Below are 17,129 nucleotides of genomic sequence, written 5' to 3'. Positions count from 1 at the left end.
CCCACATGGGATAAATCTGCTCTCCCCTGTTCAAAGTGCTCTTCCCCACTTCAGCTCACAGACATGCCTCCAATGCAATATTGCCTCAGATTGTGCTGACAGTCACGCTGATTTAAGAGCTCAGGACTCGCAGTATTTCCAATACGTAATTTTTAAAGCTGCAGATAGTACCCCTAAAAAGTGTCAAAAGATGTTACACCTCTATACAAAAAGTGCTAAGCCTGTACTCTGAGAAATTGTTACAACTACACTCATGCTGTAATTCTAAATACTAATGTATTGGATTTCTCTGTTATTTTAGCTGAAGAACATCATTAAAAATTGTTCATAAATCATAAATTCTGCAATAGAGGTCTCCAGAAATTTGTGAGCATAAACTAAAAACCAGTGGAAACAGAACATGGGAAATAAAATTGTGGATACAAAGACAGTAAGGATAAAATCCATATTACTCTGAAAGAAGGTAATGGAATAAGAAATCAAGATTTTAAATCAATAATTTGTATGAAATTCTGAGCATGTGGAACATATAGGACATTAGAAGGGGTTTTTTTTACTCTAGAAATTAATGTGGTTCTTGGGAGATTTGCTTTGCTTCAGAAAAAGAGGGACTAAGAAATCACTATGCTCACTGATGTTGAGAAATTATTCAATGGGAGAAATTATAATCCTATGATAAGAGTCATACCTGTACATAATGTCAGCCTGGGCATCATATGAATTTCCAAAGCAGAAAGTGAAAAGAGTTTACAGCAACTGTGAATATTTTAAAAGGTGCTGTTAAAGAGAAGCACCATGCATCCCTTCCTGGGAAAATCTGCCATGTGCCTAGGTCCTGTCCTCATCCCTGTCCACACCGGTACCAGCTCTTAGCTGCGCTCAGCCCTCATCAGCTGATGTGCCCTCAAGGAGCTGAAATGGAGTTAATGACCCATCATTCACAAATCTGCAGAGCTGGCTCCAGCGGCACAACATTCCAAGCTGGGTTAAAAGACACCTCTAAACTCCTGGAATGTATTTTTTTTATATGGAGACCACCCTGCACTTGCCACATAACACAGTGAGACCGAGCCATCATGTTGATTATGATTGCACTGTGAGCAGTGCATTCAAATGCTCTAGTTAAGCTGAAGCTTAAAAGAAGGATAATTTAAAATAAAACCTCTTTCAAACTAAGTACAGCACATCATTTTCCCATTACAGCTGTTTCCAGAGTGCTGCATCCAGCACTGGAGTCCCCAGGCACAGGAAGGATTTCAACCCTGAAGTCCAGAGGAGGATTGAGAAGATGACCAGAGTGCTGGAGCACCTCTCTTATGAAGGCAGGCTGAGCAAGTTGGGCTAATTCAGCCTGGAGAAGAGAAACTCTGGGGAGATCTTTTAGAATGTTCCAGTACCCAAAGGGGCCTACCAGAAAGCTAGAGGGGACATTGTGATAAGGGCATGTAGTGATAGGACAAGGGGCAATGGCCTTAAACTGAAAGAGGATAGATTTATCAGAAAGAAAATCTGATTTATCAGGAAGATTATTCAGATTTATCAGGAAGAAAATCTTTACTGTGGAGGTGGTGAGGCACTGGAACAGGTTGCATTCATTCCCTGGAAGCATTCAAGGCCAGGTTGGATCAATCCCTGAGCAACCTGGTCTAGTGAAAGGTCTCTCTGCCCATGGCAGGGGATGTGGATGATCTTTAAGCTCTCGTCTTGACCCAAACAATACTGTGATTCCATAATATCATTCTATGGTTTGAGCAATTCTTATTTATATCACACAAAGGAGGACGCACAAATCACCAAAGAAAAGCTCCTTCTTTGCACCCTTACACACATTTGTGTCATCTGAAGTGCCTGCAACAACTGCTGCAAAGATGCACAGTACAAAAAGCAGCTTTAAGCTTCTGCTCCTCTTCTGAATAATTTATCAAATGCTTAGTTGTACTTTAGAGATCTCTTCTCTTAAACTCAGATTACAGCACTAAGGGCCATGGTGTGACTTCTCATGCTCACGCTGATGAACCATTATTCACCCTACTGTGACAGCACCCAAGTGCAGCTCTAAATACAGGGCAGTAAACTGAAATCAGAATTTCTAATGTTCTTCCAGGCACCTATCATTCTGCAACAAATATGAATGAACCAATTTATTTGGTTATTTTTGCACAAGGGAGCTCTTCCTCACTCACATCACTTAGGAAGTGTAAAAAGCTGCATTTTGACAGATTTTCATTCACATTTATTGAACCATCTCCCTTTTAAAAGCAACGTTCTACAAGTAAGTGAGCTCAAAAGATGACTTCTATTTTCCCAATAAATGCTTTTGCTATGCAGAAGAGGCAAACATCAGCACATAGATTCAGAGAGGAGCCTCTAACTACTCCTGTGCAGTTCCTCCAAGTAGCAGGAAAACCCATCTTCCTCCTCAGCCTAGTCTACATTGAGGTGGTGTTAACTTTGGAGTGTGCAGAATTTTGTTGCTTTTCTTAAATAAAGCTATGCCAGTTGGTGATCAAAAATAATCCAGAGATTGGAAAACAGTGGAAGCACTATTTCTCCACTGCTTTTGTAAGCATAAACCCAGAATATTAATAGAAATAATCAACCTGACTGCAAAGCACTGACACTGGTATCTGTAACCAGGACTGTGATGGTTCCTAAGGAGCTGTTACAGCCTAACCAGTTAGTGACACCCAAATTAAGGATTTGCATGACTAGTTTAACAATTCTGAAAATGTGGTTACAGTCCACCAAATTACAGTTCCAGAGACTCAGAGCCTCAGAGACAGAGCTGGCTCCTGTGGAGTACTTCCTGCTACTGGAGAATATAATTGCTACTTTCAAATCAGTGTTCAACATACTAATTAATCAGTGAGCTATAAAGGTAAATATTATGTCTACCTGAATCCCCATGGCCTGTATGTAAAATTAAATCCACTAGCACAACATGTGGCTGCATTGCCTTTTCAGTAGACAGAACATAGAATCATTAAAGGGTTTGGACTGGAAGGGACCTTAAAGATCATCTTGTTCCAACCTCTCTGTCATAGCAGCAATACCTTTCACTAGACCAGGTTGCTCAGAGCCTCATCCAAGCTGGCCTTGAACACTTCCAGGGATGAGACCACCCCAATTTCTCTGGGCAGCCTATGCCAGTGCCTCACAGTGAAGAACTTCCTCCTAATATCAAATCTAAACCTACTGACTCTCACTTTGAAGCCATTCCCCCTTATCCTGTCACTACACATCCCTGTAAAACGTTTCTTTTGCATCCACAAGTTGGAAGGCTGAAATTAGGGCACCCCAAAGCCTTTTTTTTTTTTTAACCAGATTCTCTCAGCCTTTCCTTGTAGGGGAATTGCCCCATCCCTCTAATCAACTTGGGGTCCCTCCTCTTGACTCACTCAAACAAATCCTTTCTGTTCTGGGCAATCCAGAGCTGGATGTAATATGTGATTTTTTTCAGAAAAGGAAGACAGAAACTGCTTGTCAAGGCACTAAGCCCTACACAGGCAATTTAACACATGCTTTTTACAAAATCACTGCAAAGAGGAACTTGAGTGATTGAACTTCCATCTTCACTTTGGTAGATGGAAGAACTCAACTCTTTTAATCTACTTCTTTAGTTACATAGGATTTTTGACCTTAGAAAAAGCAGCGCAATACCACCATACTAGTAACATTTACATTACTTTCGGTGACAAAAGTGTTTGTTCCCCATAGAAATAAATTAATAAATTAATTAATCAGTGTACACAGGACTGAAGTTTAAACCTTTCTCTGTTCATTCAAAGCTTTTTAGAGAAATACCAATTTACTCTGTTTATTTTTGTTCAGAAACAAAAAAAAATCTGGTGTTGTCATTACATTGCAAGAGTTCTAATGTCATTATAGTGCAAGGGTTCCATATTGCTGGAGTTTCATACCTCCTTGATGTTTCTTGTAGGCATCTCCTCTATACACTGACTCTTCCTTGTCCTCACAGCAGCCAACTGACTCCAGCTCCCACCAATTCACTCTTTTATAACACTGTTCTTATTGGCTACAGGTGTGGCCTGTTAACATCAGGCCTGCTCCTAATCTTTAGTAATTGGTTCAGCTGCAACTCTTTACACTTTCTATACTACTTTTATTTACTTATGTTCTATCCCCCTACATCTGGTTTTGTTAAACAATCAGGTTTGTGTTTTGTTGGGTTTTTTTTAACTTCACCATAAATTTAATTTGCAAATGGATATGCCAGATAAAATGCTCTTTTTCTGGTTCACACGTATGAAAATATAGGTGAGGGCATGGCAGGTGGAAGACAGACACTTCCACTGCCACCTCCTTGTCTTTTCCCATGTGGGTTGCAGGGAGAAATCTGTTCAGAAGCCAGTTAAATCAGACCAGCACCCTATTATTCACTGAGGCAATACATTGTCATTTGTGTCACAACAGGAATGGGAACAGAAAAGCTTCACTACATTTAATACTGCCAAGTAAAATCACCCAAAAGACTGATAACAATTCCAGATAACTGGCGATCAGTATAATTTTCCTATTTCAACCATCTTAAAAATAGACTTTCAGCTTGGAAAATGTTCATCTTGAGAGATTTTTGAACAAGTTGTTGCAAAGAGCATTTCTCCTGGATTTGTCCACATAGTACTTTTCTCTCTTCTCAGGGTTGACAATGATCTGTGCAGTATAAAAATGTCCCTTTTTTAAACTTATTTGGCAATTTCAAATCCCTGGAACAAAAAGTCATTCCTAAATAAGTATAAGGAAATTGACTTGTTTAAGCTAACCTGTTTTCTTGGGCTTACAGAAAACCCATCATTGAGCAACCTAGTGCCAGGAGAGCCTATGTAGTACATTATAATATATACTTTTATTAATCTTATTGGAACTAAATCCACATTGCAGAAAGGACTGAAATCCACCCTTTTTTTTGCCTTTGAGCTAGAATAATTTTTTCTGCTGTTTCAGTAATCTAGTACAGAATGATGTAGTTTTCTATATTGTGCACTGCTATTTTTCCTACCTATAAATTAAATGGTAGTAATAATAATGGAATTGGATATCATAGAAAAAGCTGCCTGTATAAAGTAAAACAGGCCAAAAGATGGAATCTGTCTCAGGAGTGACAATTTTCACTCAAATGACCCTAAAACTTTGTAACGTGGGTTTTGGATAAGCAGAGGGGGGAAAACAGCAATATAGAAGGAAGCCTGTCAGCTGTCTTCACACATATGAAATAATCTATAAATTCTCTTTTAGACTCAACCCTCCTTCTTCCAAGATTCTTAGCTATCTCTATTTCTGTAAAGAAGAAATTATTGAATATTTTGTCTGTTATAACAATAGTCCCAAAAACCTTTTTGTCCAACTAGTTCACTCTCAGACATCACACATTGAGGGGTTTTTTGTCTCTTCAAGGCTCCAAAATTCCCAAAGAGATTTTGGCCAGTTTTCCTTTAAAGAGTCAAGCTTAGTTAGTTTTAAATGGGTTGAGACTAATGAAAAAATATGAGAAAGTGCAAAAAGGTCAAAGCAAAGTGCAGAAGTATTTCTCCTGACAACATTATCACAAGTGTGACCATTTCAGGACACAATAAAGAAGGAACTGAGAGAAAGGGAAGGATTTGCCTAAAGGCTAATGGGAAACGCAATACCTGCAACAGAGTATTGTCTTTCTCCTCCCAGGCTGGACCTACTCCAGAAAGAAACTAAGGTCATGGGCCAATATATGTCATGGGAAAATAAAGTAGACATCATCCAAAAACCTGACATAACAAATCTATGGAAAGCCTGATGGTTGTGAAACCCTCTCAACTTCTCTATGGAAATGGTGACTTGCTACAAGAAATTCTAATGTAATTTCAGAATTTTGAAAATACCTTCTAAATTTCCTTACAAAAGTTTTTTTTTGCCTTTTTAAAATAAAACATGTTATTTCCCAGTATTTTCTTCTATCCTTGTCCAACACATATGTAATATGACAAACACAGCTAGGTCTGGGAATAGAGGTTGGTCTAGATGATCTTCAGAGGTCCCACAGTGATCAAGATGACAAAGAAAAAACAGTAATGTCCCAGAATTATAGGATGAAAAGAATGAAAAATAAATTCTAGGAAAATAACAGAGGACAGCATGATACTACTTGGAAGGATACATTAACTTTCCTGTAATATTTTTTTTTTCATATCTCCAGAAATTCATCTTGCCCTGAAACAACTACATCATCAGTATGAGTTGTAGCATTTAATTCTTCTTTGGATAATTGAGGCAGACAAAAAACATCTTAGATTATGCATAATTTTGTGGTTTGCAGCTCCATGGCAATTGAAAAATTAACACTGGGCCATATGTAATTGAGCCAGATAAGTCTTAGGAGGCTGTTAGAAGAACTGGGGAAAAGACTAATTTCAGTTTGCATTTTTAGCTTAAATTTTTATTCTTATGGCACCTAACATGATTTCCTTTTCCTTTGCTATACAAAATTAAAAAAAAAAATTAAAAAAAGAAAAAAAGAAAAAGGAGACAGCTCTTAGCTCAGCTTATATGATTGGGAAATCCACATTTCCCTTTTACAAATACCCCTGCTTGACCTATATTCTCTAGGAGGGGATGCTTTAGGAATGAAGATAAAATTGAACTCAGGATTTGAAGCCCAACATTTTCAGCTTCACAGAAAACATTTTCACTCCAGTTCAGCCTTTTTTAAAGCTATGCTTAGAACTTTTGAGTGTACGTAACTGCAGCTTCATTCTGCTGCACCATTTGAAGATCTGCCCTATTGTTTTACCTACCTGTGTGTCAGAAAGGAAGGGGCCAGAATGTCTTCCTACATCCTTAAAAGATGCCTATGCTGCCTTCCTCCTGGCTTTTAAGTTTTAAAGCACAGACAGAGAAAGATCAATAGGATGTGATGACACCTTCACAAAAGCAGAATGTAAGCAAATACAACTCCATGGCAGTGGTGACCTTGCAACTCACATGCTGATTTTAATTACTTATGGGTGGTTGCTATTGAGGCAAATAGCAAACCCATTGCATACAAAAACTTTTCACAGGCTCTAAGGGAATCTCCCAGCCAGTAGAATGGCAAAACAATAAGACTTACTGTATCTTTTAATACAATATTTGGTCTAAAACTCTACAGAGGAGAGTTGAAATGACAGCAGTTACTATATTCTATTCTTCCACCATGCTGCTGTCAGCAAAGGTGCTCTAAAGTCTGAAAAACATTTCCTCTTACAGAGATGCCCAGATCGCATTTGTGCAGTATGTTTTACAGTTACTTTTTTGTCAGTGAAGGCAGAAACAAGATTAAAAATTACAATTCTCTTTGGAATTGTTTTTAGGTTATCACATATGTACTCTGAAAGTATGGTTTACATATTTGATATCAGCATAAAGAAACCCTGAGATAATGTTGCTACACTATTTTAAAATTAGATCTAAATCAATAAAGACTTTCCTTTTTTACTTTTTCATCATGACGCTGTGGAAGACAGAATTGTAAAAATTGTCTGGATATTATCTAACCTCATCTTTTCCTGTAAGATTAAATTCAGCATGGAGGGCAAGAATGGAAGCTGCAGCTCTTTCACTTAACATTTATGTCTTATATGAAATTTTAGAATATTGTGTTTATTAAATAACATGATATCTTCATGCTTTCAGTGTTTTTGCCACTTGGGTTTCCTGAAAAGGATGATTTCAAAATAAGAATCATATTTGAACAACTCCTAATCAAGTTTCTCAATGTGGAACATGGATATAGCACACACTCAAGGTGTGACAGCAGGAACAAGAGGGATAATCGAATAAAAGGAGCCAAAGGGAGAAATAGCCAAGGTTTCTCCAGCCTTTTCAGGGATCAATTACATCTGAAATCTGCACTTATTTCCTTGCTGGGAAGAAAAAGGTAATTTGTGAATCTTGCCTTTTGCCTGGCATTTCAGGAGTGATCCAGTAGGGAAGTGAAGGGAGATTAGAAATTATCATCTTGGGAAAAAATCCCGCTGGTCTATTGGGCAGAAGACTTACAGAAAGGTCATTCCAACATTTGGGAGGTTTTTAAGCCTTCCATTTCATCAATGACACTTCTCATTTTTACCAGGGAGGTGATTGGTTACCAGGACAAATGACTCAGGGAGCCTGGACCAGGTGGGGTGGAGGATTCCCCACATAGCTCAGCCAGACAGTGCATTCTTTTCTTTTTTTTGCTTTATACCCTTTTAAAATGTTGAGCCTGCCTTGCCTTTCTCCTAATCCCACCTCACAGCAGGAAGTGAGTGCACTGGTGATTGGCCAGCACTGAACCAAGCACACTCACTGGAGCATTGGCCGGGAAATCTCAAAATTAGCCCAATCTCAAACTGGCGAATCAAAACCACGGCACAGGCTGCTGGGGTACCTGTTCCTGATTCCCCAACTTCTGGGACTCAGGCTGGGCCCTCCCAGGGAGCTCCCCTGTCAGGAGTGGTTTTGTGTCAGGAAAAAGAGACTCACTGGACTTCTTTGGTCTTCATGTTCTTGTTCATTATTATCTTATCTAGAGTTTTGCACGCTGTCCGCACCAAGCTCAGCGCACTGGAAATGCACCACAAAATGGCCATCAATCTCTTGTTACAAGGTCTTCTAAAGCTAAACTATCCAATTAAGAACTGACACCTAGATTATTTCCCTTTTTAACCCAATAACTGACCCCAAAGAGCCCACAATGTGGATACCACCCAAACCCATGAAGAAGAAGGAAGAAGAAGCCTGAAGAAGAAACCCAGGATGACACCCTGTGCCCTCCATCTTGCTTCCATCCACAACATACTAAAAATCCCAAAACCTAAATTTCTCACCCAAGTGATGATACACCTACTCTACTCTCTATAATCTACGTCACACTTTTGTGGATTCTAGCCTGTCTTGAACTTTAGGAAACTTTCTCCATGAGTGAGGGTCAAAGTCAGTGCTCCCCTGGAGGTCAGGGCACCAGAGAGCAGATAGAGAAATATCCCCAGTGCCCTGGGTTTCCACAACATGCCAGCTGGCCTTCCCTGTCCTCCAGCTTTCCCTGCAGTGACATCCAGACTCTGCCTTCATTGTCACCATGGGTCACCACAATCAACACCTGCAACAAAACCACACTGTCCTACAAGCACCAGGAGTAATGCAAAGCCCTGGCTCACTGTGTTTGCATTCAATTCCTCTCCCAGATTATTAGAGTTCAATAACTCCAGCCATTATTTATGCAAGTCCAGAGAAGTTAGAGTACTGTACCCCTCCAATAAATTGATTTGTGTCCTGGTGATTACAGGAAATAAAAATTTGAGACTATGATACAACTGGAAATGGGAGAGCTATTTGAGAAGCTCTAGCTATAATGTCAGTCTCATCCAGATAGGTTTGCTGACATCACATAGCCACAGACCTCCTTTAACAAACAAAAGGACTTTTTAAATTGTTTTTTTTTTTTTTAAGCTGACATTGAAAATTTTATCCCAGAATACACAGGACATGCAGCATGGGTAAGTCTTGTGGACATTGCTATACATATCAGTATGCTTATATTATTTTTTTTTCGCCCTGATCTTCCAAAACATACAACAGCCATGTCTCAAACCCAGGTTAACTACCAATTCAAGTTCAAAAAATATGACATTTACTGTTTGACAAGTGGGTCAGGTTAGCACAAAGCCAACTCTGCCACTTAGGATTGCACAAAAAGAAGCACTTGCTCACTGCCTAAAATGTTGTGCAAGGAGATGGAGAATTTTTTCATGATTAGCAGTACTTGGCAAGGACTCTATTTTAATCTGTTACAACTTGAACATTCAGTTTTTCTTTCAATCTAGACTTCAGGGAAATAATTAAATTTGTTGGCATTTCATTTCTCTATCTCTACCAGGAATCCAGTATTAAGCTCAAATTGCAGTCAAAACATCACACCATCAGAACCTGGCAGTGAGGTTTTCAGGGAATATTATGAACAAATTGCAAATTCACATTAAATGGAAGAAAATTTTCAGACTTGAGGCTGCACAGTTCATAAATTTGTGTCAATTTAATCAATAGTATCAGTTGGATAAAAAAAGGACAATTGATTATTTTACTGGGTTGAAAGAGTTGGCAAAGTTTAGGTGAAAAGGTCAAATTAAAAAGGAAACACACTATGTTGATGGGAGAAAAATTTACACTGCCACCAAACATATTTGGAGGGGTTTTTTTGCCTAATTGGTAATTCAAGAATTTCTGTTCCATTTAATGTAAATCATGCCCCTTCTTTCCTTGTGTCCCTTCTCTCTTCATTCAAGAATTCTTGTTCAGTTTTATCTTGCTAGTGAGAATTTTCAGATCAGCATAAGGAACCCATAGGGTCATCTGGGAAAAATACTCAGAGTAAATCTAAACTATTCAGAGGCTAAATGTAAGAGTGAGCAGAAGCTGAAAGAAAGAAAAAATGAAAACAATGAATGCATGACGAAACATGATGCAGACAAACAGCAAAGATACTGCTGCCACATAAAAAGCTGATATATTTATGTCAGGAAAATAACACATTTATTTCCATGTACATACATGCAAGAGAAGCAATTTACAGGTAGAGATATGCAGGTACACCATGAATATTGATTTCCAATAGAATCAAGTCACTTGAAATGAGCAGATGGGAAGGAAATAAATCCCTGCTTTTCACGATCAGTTAATTCTTAGTAAATTCATTAATTTTTAAAAAGGAAAAGAATTACAGGCAGAATTATGAATCTCAAATGGCAGTGGTGTTTCCTGAACAAAACAGTTACTGTTAATGCTCACTATGGTAAGAGACCATTAGAAATTAATTTTTGAATTAAAAAAATAGAAGGCATCTTTGCAAGACAATTGAACAAGGTAATTTCTAACAAGAACAGACTGTTTCCTGTATTTGTTCCAATAAATAACAGCTTTTCTCTAGGCTGTTTCAGATTTACAAAGAGAAGGATTAATCTTTCTGCATGCATATAAAGTACTGGCATTTTGATGAGGTAATGAGAAATTCAAATTTACCCAATACACTGTAATACACTGACTGAATATTCCTTCCTCCACTTTTTTTTCCTTGATTAAAAATTCATGTTACACTTAATTGCTCAATTTGCCCAAAGTGTAATAAACAATTGAAGAAGCCATTGAGTACCACATAACAAATACATTACTTAGCATGATATGACAAGAAATTACTGGCCCAATTAGTGACACAGATCCTTTGGTGCAAGGTAAGAAAAAACAAAAGGATCCCTAATGAAAATAAGGTGCTCTGCAAAGAGAAAACACAATCTGTATATATTGCACACTTTGAAGTCTAAGAGTGTCTCCTGGGAAAACTGAAAATAAGGCACTAAGCAAGTTACTGATTAAAGCCATTTACTTCCATGACATTTTGTGGCTGTGTGTTGCCAGGGTGTATTAGGAAGATATATGATTATCTGCTGTCCAGAGAGAGAGTTGTTTAAAAAACTTAGAAAAGATTGCAGGGATTATAATGTAAGCTCCGGTTTTCCTTATAAAATGTTGTTCCTGGTGTAAGTAATCTCTTGGTTTACATGCACCATGATTGCTGTTTCTTATCCACTCTGCAGAATCAAAGGGAACTTTGAGGGACACTCTCCTGTGATGTGCCAAGTGTATCCAATATCCAGAAAAGTCCCTCCGAGTTAAAAGCATTTGGCTTTTCCCAGAAGACACCCAATACCTCACAGAATCAGACTCAAAGGGAAAATGCTAAAGATCCAGTAATAATAAGAAAAAAAGAAAGCTTACTTGAAAGGAGAGTGTGGCTGGAAGGTCCAAGAGCAATAAATCAGAGCAATTAAATTCAGTGGCAATGCTTCTATCACATAAAAAGAAATTGCAAGAACGACAGTGCCTTGAATGGCAGTTTTGCTACTGTGGTGTAAAATTTGAAATGTGTTTCACAGTCAGCTTTTTAAAGATATTGCTATGTGCACTAAAATCCACAAAATATGGAACTTCAGTTTTCCCCAGCATCTGAGTCCTTCTTTATGGTAACTCTCCTTTGGCCTGAGAAGGAGCTCTAGTAAATCACCTACTTCAGATTATCTCCAGTGTTTTATTAAGCCACTTGAGGGATATTTCTATGGTTTAGAATTCAGCCACTAATAAGGACAAAGTAAATGAGGACAGTACCAAATATTAGTACATCCTCAGACTGTCACCTTCACACTGCAGAAAAGCCCTTTAATGCAGGAAGCTGCCACTGTGGAATTTCTTGGTGACTGGATTTAAGAAGAATTACTCTTCTGATGAGCTAAACCCAGTCCTATGTGCTGCTCTGGATGGATCTCCATTTATGACAGATCTGCAAGGTACAAGAGCCAAAGAACCTGCAGCAAAGACAGACTGTGGCCAAGGATGGTTTTGCAATCAGCTAAACACAAACAAAACTCAAAGTTTCCTCCACAAGTCTTATCTTCACTCTAGCTCCCTGCTCAAGCTTTCTCTGCAGAAACAAGTAGAAAGAAAGGAAAACAAGCAAACCTTTGGGAAGTCCCTTTTCTTGCAGTTAACTACCACTGCACTTTACTACATTTTGCCTGTTAAATTTGAAACTTTTTGAAAGTACAATATTTAGCAGACAAATTGGAAAAAAATAAGTCTGTTTATGAGCACACCTGCATTTACCCTACACCAGCATAATTTCACTGACTAGACAGGTATGACAAAGATTCATTTGAGAAGAAAATCTCTTTCTAGATCTTGTTTGGTTTTCTGAAGGCCTGATTCTCTATGATTGTGTATAGTACTTAATTTTAAGAAATTCATCATAAAATCCTCTGTTCCTTGGAGGTAATTAAATCCATATATCTATTTACTCTGACTGCATTAGAAAATGGAAACTCCCCATCTCACTGCCCAACTCAGCAGTAGCAGCTTGAGTTGGAAAGCAAAACTAAAAACACACCTGTAAATTATCCTGTTAACACAGATCATCCTTGTAACTACAAAGCAAATATGTAGTGAGTGCACAATGTAAACACATCACATATGTTTAATAACAATGAGATTTCACTGGCATAGGAAGAATTTGAAGCATACTGAGAAAACTGAGTGTCCCATGAGCCAGACTTTGTAGAAGAAAGAAGAACCACATGGAAATGTTCCTTGGATAAAAGTGGCCAGCTATGGCTAAAGGCATCTTTTCCACAGTCCATCCTTTTCTCCTGTCATTAATCAATAGGAGAAGAAAAAAAGTGGAGAAGGGGAGGTGGACAGAGGGAGGAGACCTTCACATTGTCACACAGAAAACTGAAGAGTACAAAACTGTACGGAATAGAAAACTGTACAAGACTGAATTTCACATGGTTACACAGCTACAGAGAGAAATAGAAAGTTGGCGTGTGCTACACTGAATTTTTAGGCAATACTTTCTTCTACACTTTAAAGCAGGTTAACTAAAATAAGGCGAAAAAATAAATTCATGTCTGTTATTCCCCATTCATTTTCTATACATTTTCTTCATGTATGTCTGCTTGTTTCAAACAGATAAAGCAGATCTGGGCAGACTTTTCACTTCTCTTGGTCTGCCTAATAGTTTGTTGCAAATTGAGGACCAGTTCAGATTTTTAGAAACTTACTTTTTACTTTCCTTTAATATATATTGAGGTTTTATAGGTATTGTGTTTCTTGTTATGTTGCTAGTACACCTGTAATATTATTCCAAAAAACACCTTAAATGTTTTCATGACATATCTGACTTTTCATGCACAGAAGTACTTGCCCCACTTTAGAAAGCAGACCCAATGTTTTAAACTGAGATGTCTACATTTAAGCATATTTACCACCTCAGAGAACATAGTCCCTAAAACTTAGTCTTAAGATAACTCAGCTGTTATTTGATTTACACATGTCAATCGGAACATAGAAATAATATATTGTATATTAGCCAGGAAGCATAGCTCAGATTTAATGATAACTACTATTCCACTACTCATAATAGTCACTGCTACAGAAAAGAGAATGAGTAGCTGTCATTCTCTCCTATTTTGTATGCAGTTCAGCTTCATCAAGATAAAATGGTCTGATTACATTTAATTACAAATCCACTATACAAATAGAGTCTCGTATTCTAAATATTAACCTTGTTAAACAGGATGATAAAAATAATAAACAAAGCCACTAAAAAAAAGTCCCAGAAGTGACAGAAATAATAAAATCATGCCATTGAAAACCCTGAGCAACCCATTGAGGAAAAGTAATTTTTGTGGGGATAGCTTACACATTTTTGAAAAGCACCTGTTCAAAATGCAAAGGCACAAGAGTAATCTATGTTTGGCAAATTACTTCATGCAATATTACTGTATCATACTTTTAATTAGCAAACTCTCTGCAACAGATTTAATGATATACAGTAACTCCACACTCACATCTAGTTTTACTTGTGCTTTAAGGTTCTACCAAACAAACCACACAACATTTCCAGGGGTATTTTTTTGTTTTGCCTTTTTTTTAATCTTAGTTAAAGAGAAAGGCACTGTTCTGCCTTCTAGAAACAGACAACACACCAAAACTACAAAATTAGGGGCTTTTGGTGCTACTGATTAAGACAAAATTAATGCAAAAATCACAACAACACACTCCTTATGTACAGCAAACTTCCATTTGCATCCTTTTATTCTTGGTGGGGTAGAAGGGGGACAATAGCAGACCTGAAAGGGATGAGATTCACCCACAGATTGTGGTGGATGCTCTATGACGAATGTTGCTGAAATATTTAAAAATATTTTTCTTATTTTTTCAAACTGTAAAAGATTGCAGACTGCTTTTACCCACAATCTATTGCATTAAATTCTTTTAGGGAGGATTCAGCCACATCTTCCTTAGCCATGAGTGTGAATCTATTCAAATATATCATTCTGATAAGGTTTTCATTCAAGATAAAAGGGAGTTGGTTAGATCCAAGGCTATGGTGAAGGCTGAAATGAAGAGCATTTCAGATTTATGACATGTGCTGCTCAAACTCTATTTCTATAGAACACGCACAAAAGTTTGGAGTGAGACTCCTCAATAACAGCTAATCTTAATACTGCAGTGAAAGAACAGGGCCAGCAGATTTCTGTTAATTGAGATCCCTGATCCTTGCACTCTGAAAGAATACAGGTGCTCACAGTTTCCCAGGCATGTCCTTCATGCTCCTGCTCCTCTAGAAACCCTCCACATCCTTCAACTGATTCCAGTTAAAAATGACACATTGCCATTACAGCACAGTCCTTGAAAGTCAATGTACACTCCTCGAGAAAGGAAGAAGGAACTGACCCCAGATTACCTATTTAAAATGTTGTGGGATTTTTAAAAATATTGAAGGATTATTTTTTCTCTCTTTATAAAGAGAACTTGACAACATTTGTGTTGACTTGGGTAGCTTTTCAGGGTAATCACAAAATCCTGCTTCCAGTTCCCCAGCCTCACTCCCCAGCTGTTTTATACAAACTCACCCACATAATCTCATTAAAGTATGGGTCTACATTAGAATTTGATAGCTAATTAACATTGCCTAATTCAACAGCTAATAATGATTAAGAGCCAAATCAGTTTATTTCCTTTGAAAAAGGCTATTTACACCTTTAGACAAAATTCTGAAAGGACATCAACAAGCTGCCTACAGAAGTGGATCTTGGCTATATGTATTCCTACATTATACATACAGTGTCTCTACAGAGTTTTCACCAGCAGTTAAAAAATTCACACACCTGGTGGCACCCAGAAACCCTGGTTAGCACAGGGTGAGGCTACTGAGTCATGCTGCTAGGCTATATGGCTCTTGATCCCTTCAGAAAGTGGGACAAGTTCACCTGGGTTTCCCATGCAGACACATTCTCTGACACTTCACTTGACCTCAGAGCTTTAGAAAACTCTATCCTGTGCCAGAACAGGTCAATGCAATGAACCCACAAAGCAGCATTAATTAAATCAATTAATATTTTAAATAAATTAAATTAAAGGGGGCATCTGAAGCATCCTTTTGGTACTGAGTGAATGAGCCTCAGCATCTCTTTGCTTCTAAGGTGGACGCAGCTCGAATGCAAAGAGAAACTCCCTGCTGATCATGTTGGGCAGCTGAAGGCACAGAGCTAAGAGGGAGGTTTATACATTCAAAAAAGGTAGGAAAGGGTATTCCTAAATATAAGAGCTGAAAACACAAGATGGAGTAATAAAGTGAAGCAAAGAGAGGGGTGAAAAAAATTGGGGCTGGTCAGTCACAAACAAAAATGCAATAGGTGTGAGAAAAAAAATTAGGCATTGGAAAAGCAGACACAAAAGCTGGGAGATGAAAATAGAAAGGAAAAAAAAAAAGAAAAAAAACAAGCAGTCTAGTTTTAAGAGCTACTCTACTGGGATTTCTGCAGACCATACAATAACTCCACTGAGTTATCCTTTAGGACCTTGGTCCAAAGATTACTACTTCGACTCTAATGGGCTTTGGATGAGGGGGGAGCCCCAGAGTATAAATTTATTTATATCTTCATATATAATTCAGCTCTGTCTACCAACTGCAATGTATACTGCATACAGAATTTAAATAGTTTTCTTTCTTTGAACCTGGACACTTGTATGCAAAAATGTTATTTGTCAAAGTTAGGTTTATGGTTGGACTCCATGATCTTAAAGATCATTTCCAGCCTAAATGATTCTATAAGTCTATAAAGTTATTACCCCATTTTATTAATGCCTATGCACTGTTGGATCAGAAAGGCTTCTCTCTCAGCTTGCATCTTGATAAACTCACTCACTTTAAAGAACTGTGATCAGGAGTTACATCCAGCTGGTCAAACAGCCTCATGCTTTTCTAAGACACCCCAAATACTCACCACAAATCAACCCCTCTTACAGCTGAATACATCCACACAAGTAATGAGTGAAACACAACAGCTGAAAAAATTACTGATAGTAGGAGCCTTAGCCAACATGCAGGGTATAAAAATGCTTTAATGTTCTATTTATAAGCTGTGCCTCTGTTCTTACAGAATACATTAAATAGGCTGGCATTTAAATTGAGTGCCTTGGGGAAGGCACATCTCCTGAAGTATTTAGTCACCTACATTAAGAAACAAGACTTCTCCCCAGTTTAGCAACAGGTTTTATAAATGTGT

The 17,129-nt window shown here is 37.9% G+C and overlaps 1 protein-coding gene across 33 annotated transcripts in view; it reads right to left on the bottom strand.

Annotated features, from left to right (window-relative positions):
- Positions 1-17,129, bottom strand: part of NRXN1 (neurexin 1) — a 680,932-nt gene that overhangs the window by 235,788 nt on the left and 428,015 nt on the right. The window lies entirely within an intron of this gene.

The sequence above is a fragment of the Melozone crissalis genome, unplaced genomic scaffold, assembly GCF_028551555.1.
Source record: "Melozone crissalis strain CALT ecotype California unplaced genomic scaffold, PUWL_Pcris_2 ptg000081l_1, whole genome shotgun sequence".
Lineage (NCBI taxonomy): Eukaryota > Metazoa > Chordata > Aves > Passeriformes > Passerellidae > Melozone > Melozone crissalis.
Note: the sequence above shows the minus strand (reverse complement) of the source record. Positions and strands in the feature narration are given on the sequence as shown.